The sequence below is a fragment of the Syngnathus scovelli genome, unplaced genomic scaffold (genome assembly GCF_024217435.2).
Source record: "Syngnathus scovelli strain Florida unplaced genomic scaffold, RoL_Ssco_1.2 HiC_scaffold_94, whole genome shotgun sequence".
Classification (NCBI taxonomy): Eukaryota; Metazoa; Chordata; class Actinopteri; order Syngnathiformes; family Syngnathidae; genus Syngnathus; species Syngnathus scovelli.
The window spans coordinates 24,351-37,500 of record NW_026061679.1 but is presented as its reverse complement, the minus strand read 5'-3'; positions in this window follow the sequence as shown (position 1 = coordinate 37,500).

The window sequence follows — 13,150 nt, the reverse complement described above, 5'->3', positions numbered from 1 at the left end:
CCCAAGCGCCATCCCCGACCGCCACAAGGCGACCGCCACCAGCCGACCGCCACAAGGCGACAGCCACCATCCCCAAGCGCCATCCCCAAGCGCCACCCCCGACCGCCACCAGCCGACCGCCACCAGCCGACCGCCACCAGCCGACCGCCACCAGCCGACAGCCACCATCCCCAAGCGCCACCCCCGACCGCCGCCCCCCGACCGCCACAAGGCGACCGCCACCAGCCGACCGCCACAAGGCGACAGCCACCATCCCCAAGCGCCACCCCCGACCGCCACCCCCCGACCGCCACCAGCCGACCGCCACCAGCCGACCGCCACCAGCCGACCGCCACAAGGCGACAGCCACCATCCCCAAGCGCCATCCCCGACCGCCACCCCCCGACCGCCACAAGGCGACAGCCACCATCCCCAAGCGCCATCCCCGACCGCCACCCCCCGACCGCCACCAGCCGACCGCCACCAGCCGACCGCCACAAGGCGACAGCCACCATCCCCAAGCGCCATCCCCGACCGCCACAAGGCGACCGCCACAAGGCGACCGCCACCAGCCGACCGCCACAAGGCGACAGCCACCATCCCCAAGCGCCATCCCCGACCGCCACAAGGCGACCGCCACAAGGCGACCGCCACCAGCCGACCGCCACAAGGCGACAGCCACCATCCCCAAGCGCCATCCCCGACCGCCACCCCCCGACCGCCACCAGCCGACCGCCACCAGCCGACAGCCACCATCCCCAAGCGCCATCCCCAAGCGCCACCCCCGACCGCCACCAGCCGACCGCCACCAGCCGACCGCCACCAGCCGACCGCCACCAGCCGACAGCCACCATCCCCAAGCGCCATCCCCAAGCGCCACCCCCGACCGCCACCAGCCGACAGCCACCAGCCGACCGCCACCAGCCGACCGCCACCGGCCGTTCGCGGTGTGCGCCGCCGTTCCCCAAGCACCCTCCGGGACGAAGCCGGAGCCAGAGAATAGCAGCGGTGGTGCGTAAAAGCTGCGGCCGGGCCTCGCGGAAGGTCCCCGGGCGGCGAGCTGCGGAGCCCCGGCCTCCAGCTTCCACCAGGTAATAGGACCGGGCGCGCGTAAAAGCTGCGGCCGGGCCTCGCGGAAGGTCCTCGGGCATCCAGCGAGATCACACGGCCCCCACCGGAGGCGGCTAGCGCCTCCGTAGAGTAGTACCGGCCCGTGGAAGCGGCCGCCCGTCAGCCTGCGTTGCCGCTGGTCGAAAAATGCACTAAGTGCCAAACCCCATTCATTTACAACGGCGTGTCCGCCAGAGGGCGCACTTCCCCCGGCGGACCAGCCGGCGGGGCTCGTTAGAGAGTGTATCCGCCTGGCAGTGCCTCCTGGACGGCCTGTATTCCGGACCGCGACCGCTAACTTACGGGAGCCTAAACGGCCCGCGGACCAGCCGGCGGGTCCTCCGTGAAAGCCTATCCGCCTGGCGGTGCCTCCTGGCCGGCCTGGATTCCGGACCGCGACCGCTCACTCGCGGGACCCTAAACGGCCCGCGGACCAGCCGGCGGGTCCTCCGTGAAAGCCTATCCGCCTGGCGGTGCCTCCTGGCCGGCCTGGATTCCGGACCGCCACCGCTCACTCGCGGGACCCTAAACGGCCCGCGGACCAGCCGGCGGCTCCTCCGTGAAAGCCTATCCGCCTGGCGGTGCCTCCTGGCCGGCCTGGATTCCGGACCGCCACCGCTCACTCGCGGGACCCTAATCGGCCCGCGGACCAGCCGGCGGATCCTCCGTGAAAGCCTATCCGCCTTCGCCGGTTCCCCGGCCGGCCACGGGTGGCGAGAATCCGGCCTCCTCGCCCGGAGCGCGCTTCGACTTGGGCGAAAAATGCACCAAGTGCCAAACCCCATTCATTTACAACGGCGTGTCCGCCAGAGGGCGCACTTCCTCCGGCCGGCGGGGCTCGTTAGAGAGCGCGTCCGCCTTGGCCGGTTCCCCGGCCGGCCACGGGTGGCGAGAATCCGGCCTCCTCGCCCGGAGCGCGCTTCGACTTGGGCGAAAAATGCACTAAGTGCCAAACCCCATTCATTTACAACGGCGTGTCCGCCAGAGGGCGCACTTCCTCCGGCCGGCGGGGCTCGTTAGAGAGCGCGTCCGCTTTCGCCGGTTCCCCGGTCGGCCGCGAACGGCGAAAAGCCGGCCTCTTCCCCCGGAGCCCGGTGGGCGAATTTTTTTTTTTTTTTTTTTTTCAAAGTGCCAACGGCTCTCGCGCCGCGCTGCGTCCGCCTTCGCCGGTTCCCCGGTCGGCCCGAACGAGCGAAAATTCGGCCTCTTGCCCCGGAGCCCGGTCGGCGAATTATTTATTTATTTATTTATTTATTTTTCCAAAGTGCCAACGGCTCTCGCGCCGCGATGCGTCCGCCTTCGCCGGTTCCCCGGTCGGCCACGAACGGCCAAAAATCGGCCTCTCCCCCCGGAGCCCGGTCGGCGAATTATTATTTATTTATTTATTTATTTATTTATTTTTCCAAAGTGCCAACGGCTCTCGCGCCGCGATGCGTCCGCCTTCGCCGGTTCCCCGGTCGGCCACGAAGTATTGCGCATGATTATACGCGATGTTAATATTTATTTAATTATTAAATAAATACATACATGTGTTTATTAATGATATACGCGATGTTAATATTTATTTAATTATTACCTATATTATGAATAAACTAACGGTGATTTTACACGATTTGACTACATACGTGACCGTGATATAGTGCCGAGGGCTCCCGCGCCGTCACGCGTCCGCCTTGGCACGGGTCGCCCGCGGCAGCGAGCGTTCGGCTCGCGGGGGTCCGCGGGGTGTTATTAGGGAGTGCGGCAGCCGTGCCGAGGCTCCGGCCGGCCGCCGGAAGTCCCGCGGGGGAGCGTCGGAGCTCCGCGAGGCCGGCCGGGGAGCCTCTTAGTCATCGCCCGCGCTCGCGGTGGTCCCGGTCGCTTAAAGTGCCACGGGAGGCGTAGCGATGCGAGTGAGTGTGCGCAAAGTGCGAGAGGCGGTGCATTTACGCGCCGTGTCCGCGAGAGGGAGGCAATTCCCCGTTGCGACCTCCGGGAGATCAGCGGGCCGCCGAAAAGGCTCGGCCGGGGTGCCTGGAGCCTCCTCGGGCGTCGAGTTAGGAGGGGGGCGCGCGGAGAACCGGCTGGATGTCCCCTGGAAGCTCAGCGGGCCGTGGGAAAGGCTTGGCCGGGGTGCCGGAAGCCTCGGCCGGCTTAAAAGTGAGGAGGAAAGCGCGCGGAGAACCGGCCGGAGGTCCCCTGGAAGCTCAGCGGGCCGTGGAGAAAGCTTAGCCGGGGTGCCTGGAGCCTCGGCCGGCTTAAAATGTGAGGAGGAAAGCGCGTGGAGAACCGGCCGGAGGTCCCCTGGAAGCTCAGCGGGACGTGGGAAACGCTTGGCCGGGGTGCCGGAAGCCTCGGCCGGCTTAAAAGTGAGGAGGAAAGCGCGCGGAGAACCGGCCGGAGGTCCCCTGGAAGCTCAGCGGGCCGTGGGAAACGCTTGGCCGGGGTGCCGGGAGCCTCGGCCGGCTTAAAACGTGAGGAGGAAAGCACCGGGAGAACCGGCTGGAGGTCTTCTGGAAGCTCAGCGGGCCGCCGAAAACGCGTAGCCGAGGTGCCGGGAGCCTCCTCGGGCGTCAAAAGTGAGGAGCGACGCACCCCCGAGAACCGCCCGGGTCCTCCAGCCACCGTTGAAAAAGACGTCGAGTCAGGCTACCTTAAGAGAGTCACAGTTACTCCCGCCGTTTACCCGCGCGGAGCGTCATCGCCTCCGCGAACCGTCAAAAATAAATAAATTCATAAATAAATAAATGTCAAGTGAGCCTACCTTAAGAGAGTCACAGTTACTCCCGCCGTTTACCCGCGCGGAGCGTCATCGCCTCCGCGAACCGTCAAAAATAAATAAATACATAAATAAATAGATGTCAAGTGAGCCTACCTTAAGAGAGTCACAGTTACTCCCGCCGTTTACCCGCGCGGAGCGTCATCGCCTCCGCGAACCGTCAAAAATAAATAAATACATAAATAAATAGATGTCAAGTGAGCCTACCTTAAGAGAGTCACAGTTACTCCCGCCGTTTACCCGCGCGGAGCGTCATCGCCTCCGCGAACCGTCAAAAATAAATAAATACATAAATAAATAGATGTCAAGTGAGCCTACCTTAAGAGAGTCACAGTTACTCCCGCCGTTTACCCGCGCGGAGCGTCATCGCCTCCGCGAACCGTCAAAAATAAATAAATACATAAATAAATAGATGTCAAGTGAGCCTACCTTAAGAGAGTCACAGTTACTCCCGCCGTTTACCCGCGCGGAGCGTCATCGCCTCCGCGAACCGTCAAAAATAAATAAATACATAAATAAATAGATGTCAAGTGAGCCTACCTTAAGAGAGTCACAGTTACTCCCGCCGTTTACCCGCGCGGAGCGTCATCGCCTCCGCGAACCGTCAAAAATAAATAAATACATAAATAAATAGATGTCAAGTGAGCCTACCTTAAGAGAGTCACAGTTACTCCCGCCGTTTACCCGCGCGGAGCGTCATCGCCTCCGCGAACCGTCAAAAATAAATAAATACATAAATAAATAGATGTCAAGTGAGCCTACCTTAAGAGAGTCACAGTTACTCCCGCCGTTTACCCGCGCGGAGCGTCATCGCCTCCGCGAACCGTCAAAAATAAATAAATACATGAATAAATAGTCAAGTGAGCCTACCTTAAGAGAGTCGTAGTTACTCCCGCCGTTCGGCCGCTTAAAGTGCCACGGGAGGCGTAGCAATGCGAGTGAGTGTGCGCCAAGTGCGAGAGGCGGTGTATTTACTCGCCGTGTCCGCGAGAGGGAGGTAACTCCCCGTTGCGACCTCCGGGAGAGCAACGGGCCGCCGAAAACGCTCAGCCGAGGTGCTGGAAGCCTCGGCCGGCTCTCAAAGCGAGGCGCGAGGCACCGGGAGAACCGGCTGGAGGTACCCTGGAAGCTCAGCGGGCCGTGGGAAACGCTCAGCCGAGGTGCTGGAAGCCTCGGCCGGCTCACAAAGCGAGGCGCGAGGCACCGGGAGAACCGGCTGGAGGTCCCCTGGAAGCTCAGCGGGCCGTGGGAAACGCTCAGCCGAGGTGCTGGAAGCCTCGGCCGGCTCACAAAGCGAGGCGCGAGGCACCGGGAGAACCGGCCGGAGGTCCCCTGGAAGCTCAGCGGGCCGTGGAGAAAGCTTAGCCGGGGTGCCGGAAGCCTCGGCCGGCTTAAAATGTGAGGAGGAAACCGGCTGGACGTCTTCTGGAAGATCAGCGGGCCGTGGAAAATGCTAAGCCGAGGTGCTGGTTGTCGAATAAGGCTCCGCCATCTCGTAGAAGGTGCTAATAAAGTTCATATCCGCTCGGCTGGAGGTAATTGGCCCGCGGACCGGCCGGCGGGACCTCCGTGACAGCCTACCCGCCTGGCGGTGCCTCCTGGCCGGCGTGCATTCCGGGCCGCGACCGCTAACTTACGGGACCATAAATGGCCCGCGGACCAGCTGGCGGGACCTCCGTGACCGCCTATCCGCCTGGCGGTGCCTCCTGGCCGGCCTGGATTCCGGACCGCGACCGCTCACTCGCGGGACCCTAAATGGCCCGCGGACCAGCCGGCGGGACCTCCGTGACAGCCTATCCGCCTCCCGGTGGCTGCTGGCCGGCGCGGATTCCGGGCCGCGACCGCTAACTTACGGGACCCCAATTGGCCCGCGGACCAGCCGGCGGGACCCCCGTGACCGCCTATCCGCCTTGGCCGGTTCCCCGGCCGGCCACGGATGGCGAGAATCCGGCCTCCTCGCCCGGAGCGCTCGTCGGCTTCGGCGAAAAATGCACTAAGTGCCAAACCCCATTCATTTACAATGGCGTGTCCGCCAGAGGGCGCAGTTCCCCCCGCGGACCGGCCGGCGGGACCTCCGTGACAGCCTATCCGCCTGGCGGTGGCTGCGGGCCGGCGCGGATTCCGGGCCGCGACCGCTAACTTACGGGACCCCGATTGGCCCGCGGACCAGCCGGCGGGACCTCCGTGACCGCCTATCCGCCTGCGCTGGTTCCCCGGCCGGCGCGAATTCCGGGCCGCGACCGCTAACTTACGGGACCCCGATTGGCCCGCGGACCAGCCGGCGGGACCTCCGTGACCGCCTATCCGCCTGCGCTGGTTCCCCGGCCGGCGCGAATTCCGGGCCGCGACCGCTAACTTACGGGACCCCGATTGGCCCGCGGACCAGCCGGCGGGACCTCCGTGACCGCCTATCCGCCTGCGCTGGTTCCCCGGCCGGCGCGAATTCCGGGCCGCGACCGCTAACTTACGGGACCCCGATTGGCCCGCGGACCAGCCGGCGGGACCTCCGTGACCGCCTATCCGCCTGCGCTGGTTCCCCGGCCGGCGCGAATTCCGGGCCGCGACCGCTAACTTACGGGACCCCGATTGGCCCGCGGACCAGCCGGCGGGACCTCCGTGACCGCCTATCCGCCTGCGCTGGTTCCCCGGCCGGCGCGAATTCCGGGCCGCGACCGCTAACTTACGGGACCCCGATTGGCCCGCGGACCAGCCGGCGGGACCTCCGTGACCGCCTATCCGCCTGCGCTGGTTCCCCGGCCGGCGCGAATTCCGGGCCGCGACCGCTAACTTACGGGACCCCAATTGGCCCGCGGACCAGCCGGCGGGACCTCCGTGACCGCCTATCCGCCTCCGCTGGTTCCCCGCTCGGCGTGGATTCCGGACCGCGACCGCTAAATTACGGGACCCAAATTGGCCCGCGGACCAGCCGGCGGGACCTCCGTGACCGCCTATCCGCCTTCGCTGGTTCCCCGGTCGGCCACAGATGACGAATATTCGGCCTCTCGCTCTGGAAGTCCTGCCGACTTAGCCGAAAATTTTCTAAGTGCCATCGGCTCTCGCTCGGAAAAGTGTCCGCCTCGTCTGGTTCCCCAGCTCGGCCTCAGAATTCGAAAATTCGGCCTCTCTGAGGTACCAGGGGTAGGCTTTATGTACTTGGTCCCCCCAGTTAGTGTACTCATCACTTTACCCCCCTTTCGCAAAATATAGTCGGCACGTATGTGCAGAACTGTTTATTTTCATTTTAAAAATTTTCTAAGTGCCAGCGGAAGCTGTCACACGAACTGTCCGAGCTACCACGGTGCCCATCCCGGGCAGTGACGGCAAAAGGCCGATGTGTGTTTGATGGAAGTCTGAATAATTTCTAAGTGCCAACGGCTCAACCGCCGTAAAGTGTCCGCCTCGGCTGGTTCTCCCGGTCGGCCCGAACGAGCGAAAATTCGGCCTCTTCCCCTGGAGGTCCGGAACATTTTGGCGAATATTTTCAAAGTGCCAACGGCTGTTCCGCCGTAACGTGTCCGACCCGGCTGGTTCCTCCGGTCGGCCCGAACGAGCGAAAATTCGGCCTCTTCCCCTGGAGGTCCGGACGACTTTGGCGAATATTTTCTAAGTGCGAACGGCTGTTGCGCCGTAACGTGTCCGACCCGGCTGGTTCCTCCGGTCGGCCTGAACGAGCGAAAATTCGGCCTCTTCCCCTGGAGGTCCGGACGACTTTGGCGAATATTTTCAAAGTGCCAACGGCTGTTGGGCCGTAAAGTGTCCGACCCGGCTGGTTCCTCCGGTCGGCCCGAACGAGCGAAAATTCGGCCTCTTCCCCTGGAGGTCCGGAACATTTTGGCGAATATTTTCAAAGTGCCAACGGCTGTTGCGCCGTAACGTGTCCGACCCGGCCGGTTCCTCCGGTCGGCCCGAACGAGCGAAAATTCGGCCTCTTCCCCTGGAGGTCCGGAACATTTTGGCGAATATTTTCAAAGTGCCAACGGCCGTTCCGCCGTAAAGTGTCCGACCCGGCTGGTTCCTCCGGTCGGCCCGAACGAGCGAAAATTCGGCCTCTTCCCCTGGAGGTCCGGACGACTTTGGCGAATATTTTCAAAGTGCCAACGGCTGTTGGGCCGTAAAGTGTCCGACCCGGCTGGTTCCTCCGGTCGGCCCGAACGAGCGAAAATTCGGCCTCTTAACCCTGGAGGTCCGTTCAAGTTTAACGAATAATTTCTAAGTGCTAACGGCTGTTGCGCCGTAACGTGTCCGACCCGGCCGGTTCCTCCGGTCGGCCCGAACGAGCGAAAATACGGCCTCTTCCCCTGGAGGTCCGGAACATTTTGGCGAATATTTTCAAAGTGCCAACGGCTGTTGCGCCGTAACGTGTCCGACCCGGCTGGTTCCTCCGGTCGGCCCGAACGAGCGAAAATTCGGCCTCTTCCCCTGGAGGTCCGGAACATTTTGGCGAATATTTTCTAAGTGCCATCGGCTCTTCCGCCGTAAGGTGTCCGACTCGGCCGGTTCCTCCGGTCGGCCCGAACGAGCGAAAATTCGGCCTCTTCCCCTGGAGGTCCTGTCAAGTTTAACGAATATTTTCTAAGTGCCATCGGCTCTTCCGCCGTAAGGTGTCCGACTCGGCCGGTTCCTCCGGTCGGCCTGAACAAGTGAAAATTCGGCCTCTTCCCCTGGAGGTCCGGAACATTTTGGCGAATATTTTCTAAGTGCCATCGGCTCTTCCGCCGTAAGGTGTCCGACTCGGCCGGTTCCTCCGGTCGGCCTGAACGAGCGAAAATTCGGCCTCTTCCCCTGGAGGTCCTGTCAAGTTTAACGAATATTTTCTAAGTGCCATCGGCTCTTCCGCCGTAAAGCGTCCGACTCGGCTGGTTCCCGATGTCGGCCAGAACAAGTGGAAATTCGGCCTCTTCCCCTGGAGGTCAGTTGAAGTTTAACGAATATTTTCAAAGTGCCAACGGCTGCTCCGCCGTAAAGCGTCCGACTCGGCTGGTTCCCGATGTCGGCCAGAACAAGTGAAAATTCGGCCTCTTCCCCTGGAGGTCCGTTCAAGATTAACGAATATTTTCTAAGTGCCAACGGCTGCTCCGCCGTAAAGCGTCCGACTCGGCTGGTTCCCGATGTCGGCCAGAATAAGTGGAAATTCGGCCTCTTCCCCTGGAGGTCCGTTCAAGATTAACGAATATTTTCTAAGTGCCAACGGCTCTTGCGCCGAAAAGCGTCCGACTCGGCTGGTTCCCGATGTCGGCCAGAACAAGTGAAAAATCGGCCTCTTCCCCTGGAGGTCAGTTGAAGTTTAACGAATATTTTCTAAGTGCCATCGGCTCTTCCGCCGTAAGGTGTCCGACTCGGCTGGTTCCCGATGTCGGCCAGAAAAAGTGACAATTCGGCCTCTTCCCCTGGAGGTCCTTTGAAGTTTAGCGAATATTTTCTAAGTGCCAACGGCTCTTGCGCCGAAAAGCGTCCGCCTCGGCTGGTTCCCGCGGTCGGACACAAAATGTGTCAATTCGGTCTCTCTGAGGTACCAGGGGTAGGCTTTATGTACTTGGTCCCCCCACTTAGTGTACTCATCACTTTACCCCCCTTTCGCAAAATATAGTCGGCACGTATGTGCAGAACTGTTTATTTTCATTTTAAAAATTGTCTAAGTGCCAGCGGAAGCTGTCAAACGAACTGTCCGAGCTACCACGGTGCCCATCCCGGGCAGTGACGGCAAAAGGCCGATGTGTGTTTATGGAAGTCTGAATAATTTCTAAGTGCCAACGGCTGCTCCGCCGTAAAGTGTCCGCCTCGGCTGGTTCCCCCGGTCGGCCAGAACAAGTGAAAATTCGGCCTCTTCCCCTGGAGGTCCGGAACATTTTGGCGAATATTTCCTAAGTGCCAACGGCTGCTCCGCCGTAAAGTGTCCGCCTCGGCCGGTTCACCCGGTCGGCCAGAACAAGTGAAAATTTGGCCTCTTCCCCTGGAGGTCCGGAACATTTTGGCGAATATTTCCTAAGTGCCAACGGCTGCTCCGCCGTAAAGTGTCCGACTCGGCTGGTTCCCCCGGTCGGCCAGAACAAGTGAAAAATCGGCCTCTTCCCCTGGAAGTCCGGCCGACTTAAGGCGAATATTTCCTAAGTGCCAACGGCTGTTCCGCCGTAAAGAGTCCGACTCGGCTGGTTCCCGATATCGGCCAGAACAAGTGAAAATTCGGCCTCTTCCCCTGGAAGTCCGGCCGAGTTAAGGCAAATATTTCCTAAGTGCCAACGGCTGCTCCGCCGTAAAGCGTCCGACTCGGCTGGTTCCCGATGTCGGCCAGAACAAGTGGACATTCGGCCTCTTCCCCTGGAAGTCCGGCCAAGTTTGGCGAATATTTCCTAAGTGCCAACGGCTGCTCCGCCGTAAAGTGTCCGACTCGGCTGGTTCCCGATGTCGGCCAGAACAAGTGAATATTCGGCCTCTTCCCCTGGAGGTCCGGAACATTTTGGCAAATATTTCCTAAGTGCCAACGGCTGCTCCGCCGTAAAGAGTCCGACTCGGCTGGTTCCCGATGTCGGCCAGAACAAGTGAAAATTCGGCCTCTTCCCCTGGAAGTCCGGCCGAGTTCGGCGAATATTTCCTAAGTGCCAACGGCTGTTCCGCCGTAAAGAGTCCGACTCGGCTGGTTCCCGATGTCGGCCAGAACAAGTGAAAATTCGGCCTCTTCCCCTGGAGGTCCGTTCAAGATTAACGAATATTTTCTAAGTGCCAACGGCTCTTGCGCCGAAAAGCGTCCGACTCGGCTGGTTCCCGATGTCGGCCAGAACAAGTGAAAATTCGGCCTCTTCCCCTGGAGGTCCGTTCAAGATTAACGAATATTTTCTAAGTGCCAACGGCTGCTCCGCCGTAAAGCGTCCGCTTCGGCTGGTTCCCGATGTCGGCCAGAACAAGTGAAAATTCGGCCTCTTCCCCTGGAGGTCCGTTCAAGATTAACGAATATTTTCTAAGTGCCAACGGCTCTTGCGCCGAAAAGCGTCCGCCTCGGCTGGTTCCCGATGTCGGCCAGAACAAGTGAAAATTCGGCCTCTTCCCCTGGAGGTCCGTTCACGATTAACGAATATTTTCTAAGTGCCAACGGCTCTTGCGCCGAAAAGCGTCCGCCTCGGCTGGTTCCCGATGTCGGCCAGAACAAGTGAAAATTCGGCCTCTTCCCCTGGAGGTCCGTTCAAGATTAACGAATATTTTCTAAGTGCCAACGGCTCTTGCGCCGAAAAGCGTCCGCCTCGGCTGGTTCCCGCGGTCGGACACAAAATGTGTCAATTCGGCCTCTCTGAGGTACCAGGGGTGGGCTTTATGTACTTGGTCCCCCCACTTAGTGTACTCATCACTTTACCCCCATTTCGCAAAATATAGTCGGCACGTATGTGCAGAACTGTTTATTTTCATTTTAAAAATTGTCTAAGTGCCAGCGGAAGCTGTCACGCGAACTGTCCGAGCTACCACGGTGCCCATCCCGCGCAGTGACGGCAAAAGGCCGATGTGTGTTTGATGGAAGTCTGAATAATTTCTAAGTGCCAACGGCTCAACCGCCGTAAAGTGTCCGCCTCGGCTGGTTCTCCCGGTCGGCCCGAACGAGCGAAAATTCGGCCTCTTCCCCTGGAGGTCCGGAACATTTTGGCGAATATTTCCTAAGTGCCAACGGCTGCTCCGCCGTAAAGTGTCCGCCTCGGCTGGTTCCCCCGGTCGGCCAGAACAAGTGAAAATTCGGCCTCTTCCCCTGGAGGTCCGGAACATTTTGGCGAATATTTCCTAAGTGCCAACGGCTGCTCCGCCGTAAAGTGTCCGCCTCGGCCGGTTCACCCGGTCGGCCAGAACAAGTGAAAATTTGGCCTCTTCCCCTGGAGGTCCGGAACATTTTGGCGAATATTTCCTAAGTGCCAACGGCTGCTCCGCCGTAAAGTGTCCGCCTCGGCCGGTTCACCCGGTCGGCCAGAACAAGTGAAAATTTGGCCTCTTCCCCTGGAGGTCCGGAACATTTTGGCGAATATTTCCTAAGTGCCAACGGCTGCTCCGCCGTAAAGTGTCCGACTCGGCTGGTTCCCCCGGTCGGCCAGAACAAGTGAAAAATCGGCCTCTTCCCCTGGAAGTCCGGCCGAGTTAAGGCAAATATTTCCTAAGTGCCAACGGCTGCTCAGCCTTAAAGTGTCCGACTCGGCTGGTTCCCGATGTCGGCCAGAACAAGTGAAAATCCGGCCTCTTCCCCTGGAAGTCCGGCCGAGTTAAGGCAAATATTTCCTAAGTGCCAACGGCTGCTCAGCCTTTAAGTGTCCGACTCGGCTGGTTCCCGATGTTGGCCAGAACAAGTGAAAATCCGGCCTCTTCCCCTGGAAGTCCGGCCGAGTTAAGGCAAATATTTCCTAAGTGCCAAGGGCTGCTCAGCCTTAAAGGGCCCGACTCGTCTGGTTCCCGATGTCGGCCAGAACAAGTGACAATTCGGCCTCTTCCCCTGGAGGTCTTTTCAAGTTTAACGAATATTTTCTAAGTGCCGACGGCTGCTCCGCCTTAAAGCGTCCGACTCGGCTGGTTCCCGATGTCGGCCAGAACAAGTGACAATTCGGCCTCTTCCCCTGGAGGTCCTTTCAAGTTTAACGAATATTTTCTAAGTGCCAACGGCTGCTCCGCCTTAAAGCGTCCGACTCGGCTGGTTCCCGATGTCGGCCAGAACAGGTGAAAATTCGGCCTCTTCCCCTGGAGGTCCGTTCAAGTTTGGCGAATATTTTCTAAGTGCCAACGGCTGCTCCGCCTTAAAGTGTCCGACTCGGCTGGTTCCCGATGTCGGGCAGAACAAGTGACAATTCGGCCTCTTCCCCTGGAAGTCCGGCCGAGTTTGGCGAATATTTTCTAAGTGCCAACGGCTGCTCCGCCGTAAAGAGTCCGACTCGGCTGGTTCCCGATGTCGGCCAGAACAAGTGACAATTCGGCCTCTTCCCCTGGAGGTCCTTTGAAGTTTAGCGAATATTTTCTAAGTTCCAACGGCTCTTGCGCCGAAAAGCGTCCGACTCGGCTGGTTCCCGATGTCGGCCAGAACAGGTGAAAATTCGGCCTCTTCCCCTGGAGGTCCGTTCAAGTTTGGCGAATATTTTCTAAGTGCCAACGGCTGCTCCGCCTTAAAGTGTCCGACTCGGCTGGTTCCCGATGTCGGGCAGAACAAGTGACAATTCGGCCTCTTCCCCTGGAAGTCCGGCCGAGTTTGGCGAATATTTTCTAAGTGCCAACGGCTGCTCCGCCGTAAAGAGTCCGACTCGGCTGGTTCCCGATGTCGGCCAGAAAAAGTGACAATTCGGCCTCTTCCCC